This window comes from Salmo trutta, chromosome 24, assembly GCF_901001165.1.
Source record: "Salmo trutta chromosome 24, fSalTru1.1, whole genome shotgun sequence".
Taxonomy (NCBI): Eukaryota; Metazoa; Chordata; class Actinopteri; order Salmoniformes; family Salmonidae; genus Salmo; species Salmo trutta.
Window position 1 is genome coordinate 866783 of NC_042980.1, and position 7752 is coordinate 874534.

Here is a 7752-nt window from a genome sequence, read left to right on the forward strand (position 1 = left end):
GATTTCTGTTACTTAAGAATACTTTAATTCTTGTGCATTTTTTGGAAGAAACAGTCATGGTTTTCTTTTCTTAATGATGGAAAAAGGTAATACATTGATTATGATACAGTATGACCATTTGTGCAAAAGGACTATAATACAGTAAAAAGCAAGAAATCCCCCAAATAATGATGTGAACTTCTATAGGTAAAATAGAACACCACGTGTTGCTTTGTTGAACAAACAATAAATGGAAGTTACAGTAATGATTTGACAAAATATATTTACAGTATACATTTACAGCTCCAATATGGTATGCAATTTATTTTATATATGTTTTTCTTCAAATATTTGTTGGTAGGATTTGAGTTGTTTGAGTCACTTTGTTGTCAGTGCAAAGTAAAAAAGAAGAAGACAAAAATATTTTAAGAAATAGCACAGGACTATAGTACCATAGACACACTGTACATCATTATAAAAACCTGAAATATTGGAACTATTCCTCTTTTTTTGTAGTTGAAAACCAATATGGATGAAGTCCTTGAATATAATCAACATGTATGATTGTGTAATAAATTAAGATAAATGAGTTGCCAAAATGCATTTTACAAATTCATGTCTACAGGCTTCCACATAATCATAGTTAATATTTGTACATATATTGATGTAATAACCATCATGTCAAAGTAAACTTGGAGTCACACGATGACACTAAGTCGTGGAAAAGCATGAAGAGATTGTAGCAGGGCAGATGAAGTAACCGACTAAACACAGACATCAGTTCAACGTCTAGTTTTGATTTACATTTGGTTAATAAGTTGTCAACTAACGTGAATTCAAATTGAAATCAACAAAACATTTAACCATGTTATAGGATTTAGGTTCAAAGTTGGTTGAAAAAAATATGAAATTCCCTTAGGTTGATGACTTCTAAAAAATCCAATCAGTTTTCAGTTTCAGTTTTTAACATGTACTTTTTTGGTTGAAATGATGTGGATTCAACCAGTTTTGCCCAGTTGGAAGTTATGATGAACTTCAAATGGTGGTTAAAAGGATAGTTCACCCAAATTCTAAAATTACATTGGTCCTTACACTGTACATATTCTATGGACAAGGTTTGACAGCAATTCATGCTTAGGTTTAGTTTCGCTGGCACTGTTGCCACATGCTAACATTTTAGCATTTGTTGCACGAATCCCATTCAAGTCATGGGATAGATATTAGCATTTTTCTTGCATCATGTTCAAATAATAGTCTGTGGATGGAAACCTAACTACAGAAAGACAATATCGTAAATGGTAGGAATAAAATGAATAGAACGCTACAAGTATGGTTTGTCAATGCGTCACCTTGATAACAGCCAATAGTTTGCATATTCATTATTTCACTGTATATTCCAGTTTTAAAAGACTCATTTTAACTTTTTTGTCTGAGATGTACCAAGGTTGTGGGATGAAATGTCCTTATTGTAGCAGGGCCTGACACTGTTGAAACTTGGGTCGTGTTCAGAAGGGCACATCGTACCAAAACGTTTTGCAAAACAAACCGGAAACCTGTGTTGGACGCTTTTCCAAAATGTTTTTTTCACTACTGAACACGACTCTATAGCAGAGGTTAGTAAACCTTAGTCTCAGGACAACCCCACATCACTACCATTACTACTTCTCAGTAGGACAGAGACAATCCGAGGGAACGCTTGTGTCATTTGGAAAAACCCCGATCCAAACTGAAGCCTCATGACTGCTCATAATGACTTATGTATGATGAAGAGCAAAGCCCAAATCCCCAAACAGGACAAGGTGTCATAAAGCTCTCATGTCAAGGCCACAACACCTAACCCACACGGCTGAGACGCACGGGAAGCTTAATGATTGCCTTCTCGCATTAGCGGGAAAGTCTGTGAGAGGGAGAGAGAGAGAGTGAGAGGAGCAGAGGAGAGAAATCAAACCCTTCATTACCAGAGACAGAGGCTTGCTGCTCTCTCCCTCTCTCTCTCTCTGCCCCCCCCCCCCATTATCCTCTCCTCCACCACTACCACCGGAAGTCCGGCAGATCAGGAATAGCAAATAATATCATGACAATTGTTCACGCTCTTCAAACCAGTGATGTTTTACAGACTCATTTACTATGATACCGTATTACGCGTCCAGCTGCGAATCAGGAACTTGTCACATGGCTGGAGGCCAACCCCCCCTCACTGAGCCTGTCCAATGACACGGAAAGCAATAGGGGATGCCAGTGCCTGTAGCATGTGCTGCACTGACAAAGCAGCAGGGCACCGTCAAAAACCCTCCCATACAAACTTTCCAGATCACTTCTGCTTTTAACAGATGAGTAGGCACTGCCCCCCCCCCTCCTCTCTTTAAAACAACTTTGTGGATTTTCATTTTCAGAGGCCTACGGTTAACACGCAGTGGGTGAATCCCTTTTGGCAAGAAGGGGAATAGTGTAGTGGTGAATCTGGTATGGAGGGACGGATATTGTGTGTGGCAGGGTCAGTGCTTCGGTTAATAAACAACTCAGAGTGGTGCTCCTTTAAAGAAGAGGGGACAGGTATTGCTATAGGCCTGCTTACTAGTTAGAGTTACTGTACATAGGCCAAAGAAATCAGTATAAACTCAGGGGTATGTGGTTGAAGTGGCAAAATTATAATTAAGCTGTCCATGTGCATGCAGAACAACTTTGCTTACTGGTTAGAATCATTCCTAGAGAGATTTCAGAAAATGGTAATATTAGCATGACAACTCTTGTACTTTCTGTTTCTCTAGACACAAATCAGAAGACACTTCTGTGAAAATGTGAGACAAAAGAACATTCATCCAGCACATTCATCCAGTAATTTTATGTGACTCTCCAACAATATATTAAAGGAATTTATTTCACTGGGACAGTGTGCATTATTGTTCTCATCAATATGTAAATGTGCCAGAGCAAATTTCTCATTTCTGTCCGTAGTCTCTCAGTGTTTGAGTTTAGATTGCTAAACTTTTCAGATTAAAGCCCCTCACGCGATCCCCAGGCCCTGAAATCCTCCTACATTGCTGGAATGATGCGACGGGGAGTGACAAGGATGGGAGTGTCAGGAGGCATTAAGCCCTTGCAGCCAAGAACTGGTGGACGTCATGAGACTGAGCACCGACCGAACGCAGGAGTCACTGACCCAGCAATGGAGAGAGACTGACAGAGAGAGAGCGAGAGAGGGAGGGAGGATGAGAGAGTTGGTGGGATATGCGAGAGGAAGGAAGAAGAGAGAAAGTGTGTGTGAGAGAGAGAGATGTAAAGAGAACTGAAGGAAAGACATAAAATGGAGAGGGAGAGAGTCGAGAGAGAGAGCTGCTCTGTAGAAATTAACCAAATTACAGGAAATGGTTTTAAAGGCTGGTTTTCCCATTGGGTTCACCCTGATTCTCACTATCTCACTTCATTTAACTGAATTAATGAGCTGGTCCAGGCCGACCTCAGAAAATCACCATCTTCAGAACCAGTCACTTTGTTTACAGGTTGCATTTGTGTTGCTTGAGGGGTTACGAGAAAAACACAATTATGGATGCACACATAGGCTACCTGGGAATGATGTCAAAGACGTGATTTGCGGTAATCCTAGATTGCTCGGTCCTTGAAGGGATGCTCAGTTCTTGGAATGCTGTATATTACTAGTATTACTTTTTACAGTAGGGGCAGTGGGCCGAAGTACTGCAATTATTTTTTCTGGTAGTTCATTTATTGATTATTGACACTGATTGGCCATAGAGTCCACTCATTTGGTGTCCCAGGTCTGAAACAGTAGCCCTGACTGACTTACGCTATTCAGGCTACTTACATACAGGCTGTATCACATCCGGCCGTGATTGGGAGTCTCATAGGGCGGAGCACAATTGGCCAAGCATTGTCCGGGTTTGGCCGGGGTAGGCCGTCATTGTAAATAAGAATTTGTTCTTAACTGACTTACCTAGTTAAATAAAGGTGAAATAATAAAAACATTAAATAAAAACATACACAGTATGCTATGTGCTACTGCTTACCTTAAAATATAGCATAAACAAAGTGCATTTAATTTAATATGAGTACCTATATTATTTTTCCCCTATTTATATCCCAGGTGAGCGTCACTGGCTCAACCTAACCCTCACAGTTTAAACAACACTGAGGACTATAGGCCTGTAGGGTCTGTTTATGAATGAGAGAGCCTGAACTACTACCCTACCATAGTACTCTACTCTAACTGCACTGAGCTAGAACAAATGCAGTGGGAGGGTAGCAGCGTGACATGGGACCACAGGACTGAGAGACATCTAGAACATCAGAGAGGAACTATAGCTGTGTACACTCGGTTCACCGCAGGACACATCTACACGTATAGTAACACGCATTCACGTCAGGGGAGTCCCTCTCTGAAAAGTGACTAGATGCGACTAAAGATAGAAATGTTGTGTCCTTACGTTGTGTATGTACATAAGCTTTATTCTTACAATAATTCATTGGATTCATGTAACACTTTGGTTACACTTTGGCTGACTGGTATAATACATTATTGTGCAGTTACAATACGTTATAAGACTTCTCATAATCATATATGACCCGATTGTAATGTCTTATTATCATTGTTTCTTAGTAAATGCTCAGTGTTTTTATACTTTTAATGTTTGTAAGCATTCCCCTTTTGTCTGAGATACCAACAGAGTTTATTTTCATGTGTTGTACGTCCCACTGATTTATGAATGAAATGAGTTAATTCATTATTCATATACGGGGTGGAATCATTATATTTTTTTCCATCAGGCTTGTCACTTACAGGATAAACATTTGGAAGTCACACTTTCACCCAAGGCACCGCCGGAGCAGCTTTGCAAAGTGGTCACAATTAACTAGTTAGCAAGGACATGCTGATACACTGAAGGTAAGCTCCAAATACCAAACACTTGACACAGCCTGCCTTAAGCCTCAACTACAAACACAAAAACAGAGAGGGACACAGACAGGGACACAAGCCCCAGCCCAATGCCCCATTCCCAGCCCTCTACATGTACTCTTACATTTCCACATGTAGGCTACTCTTAAATCTTCACCCGGCACAGCTAGATAAGGATTGGCCTGGTTTCTCTCTAGGTTTCTTCCTATGTTCCTGCTTTCTAGGTCGTTTTTTATAGCCACTGTGCTTCTGCATCTGCATTGCTTGCTCTTTGGGGTTTTAGGCTGGGTATCTGTAAAGCACAGTGTGAAAAATGTAAAAAGGGCTTCATAAAATAAGCGTGATTGATTAATTGGCGCTACCCCATCTCCAGCCCCGGCTCTCTACTCCAGCCACAGCCCTATACCCACATTTACATTTACATTTAAGTCATTTAGCAGACGCTCTTATCCAGAGCGACTTACAAATTGGTGCATTCACCTTAAGATATCCAGTGGAAAAACCACTTTACAATAGTGCATCTAAATCCCCTGCCCCAGACCCCTGCCCCAGACCTCTGTAACACTGACAATAAAAAAGGCAGCTTTATAATTCAGTTATGTCCAACTTTGGGTTAAAGGACAGTAAATAACTTCTCACCACAGAATAATTATTTAATCACAGATTTATCCAACACCCAACGCTCCAACATCTGTCCATAGATCATTCTTCCAAGAGTCTTGATGATCATCCAGGTCAGTGGCGGTCGGTGCCGTTTCAGATGAGGGAGGACACCATTTGTTTTTCTCATGAGCATGAAAAAGTATTTGATCCCCTGCTGATTTTGTACGTTTGCCCACTGACAAAGAAATGATCAGTCTATAATTTTAATGGTAGGTTTATTTGAACAGTGAGAGACAGAATAACAACAAAAAAATCCAGAAAAACGCATGTCAAAAATGTTATAAATAGATTTGCATTTTATTCCTTCTATGCGCTCTCCTCCTCTCAACTTTCCCTTCGCTTGTGGACTTCAATGCACAATACATCAGCTGTATGTGACCAGGTGAATAAACCTTTCCAAGCCAAACCACATCATAACCACTACACACAGCCTACATCGTTGTCACCATATTAGCTAAATTAACGTTATAGTCAACATACTGTAGCTAATAGAATTAACGCGATAGTAAACCCGTTACAATCATGCAGTAATGTTACAGTTGTCACGCTTGTCGTTGGAATTGGAGGACCAAAACGCAGCAGGTATGTGTACGCTCATCTTGACATTTATTTACTCAAAATGAACATACAAAAATAACAAAATTAAACGAACGAACAAACAGTCCGGCAAAGCATAAGGCTCAACACAGAACAAGAAACAATTTCCCACAAATGCACAGACAAACACACCCAACTAATATAGGACTTCCAATCAAAGACAACACCAAACAGCTGCCTTCAATTGGAAGTCTACCCCAATTAACCCAACATAGAAACACACTCACTAGACTACACATAGAAATACATAAACATAGACCACAACTCAAAACCCTGAAATAATAAATCAAACGCCCTCCTAACTAACACACCACCCTGAACCACATAAAACAAATACCCTCTGCCACGTCCTGACCAAACTACAATAACAATTAACCCTTATGCTGGCCAGGACGTGACAACAGTGTACAGTCAGTAAGCAGTTTAGCACTTACACTGGCAGGCCCCGGTGGCAATACATTTGTAAAACCTAAAGCTTACATGGAAGATGACTTGGAAGAGTTCTATTGTTGTGTTGGATAGTCATAGCCAGCTAGCTAACATAGCATCACTTTGTTTGATCAGGGTGTTTGAGTAGAGTAAACTAGATAGCTGCATTTGCTAGCAAAGTAAGTGAAACTGAAAGTGAAAAAAATGACTCTCTTTCTTGCTTCTCCTTCATTTTGGAAGAAATTATTATTTATTTATTTTTTGCCCCTTTTTCATGATATCCAATTGGTAGTTACGTTCTTGTCTCATCGCTGCAACTCCCCTACGAAACAGAACCTGCCAAGCCATGCTGCTTCTTAACACACTGCTCGCTTAACCCGGAAGAAAGCCACTCCAATGTGTCAGAGGAAACACCATCCAACTGACAACCCAAAGTCAGCGACTGCATTTGGTTGCAGTATTCAGATCCGTTGACTTTTTCCAAATGTTGTTACGTTACAGCCTTTATTAAATAATTATTTTTAAAAAATTCCCTCATTAGTCTATACACAATACCCCATAATGACAAAGCAAAAACAGGTTTAAGGAAACAGAAATACCTTTTCAAATAAGTATTCTGACCCTTTGCTGTGAGACTCAAAATTGAGCTCAGGTGCATCCTGTTTCCATTGATCATCCTTGAGATGTTTCTACAACTTCATTGGAGTCCACCTGTCCTAAATTCCATTGATTGGACATGATTTTGAAAGGCACACACCTTTCTATAAAATTTACCACAGTTGACAGTGCATGTCCGAGCAAAAATCAAGCCATGAGGTCAAAGGAATTATCCATAGAGCTATGAGACAGGATTGTGTCGAGGCACAGATCTGGGGAAGGGTAGCAAAACATTTATGCAGCACTGAAGGTCCCCGAGAACCGGCCAAACGCCCAAACTGAGCAGTCAGGGGAGAAGTGTCTTGGTCAAGGTGGTGACCAAGAAGCCGATGGTCACTGACAGAGCTCTAGAGTTCCTCTGTGGAGATGGGAGAACATTCCAGAAGAACAACCATCTCCGCAGCATTCCACCAATCAGGCCTTTATGGTTTAGTGGCCAGACGGAAGCCACCTCAGTCAAAGGAACATGACAGCCCGCTTGGAGTTTGCCAAAAGGCACTTAAAGACTCTCAGACCAT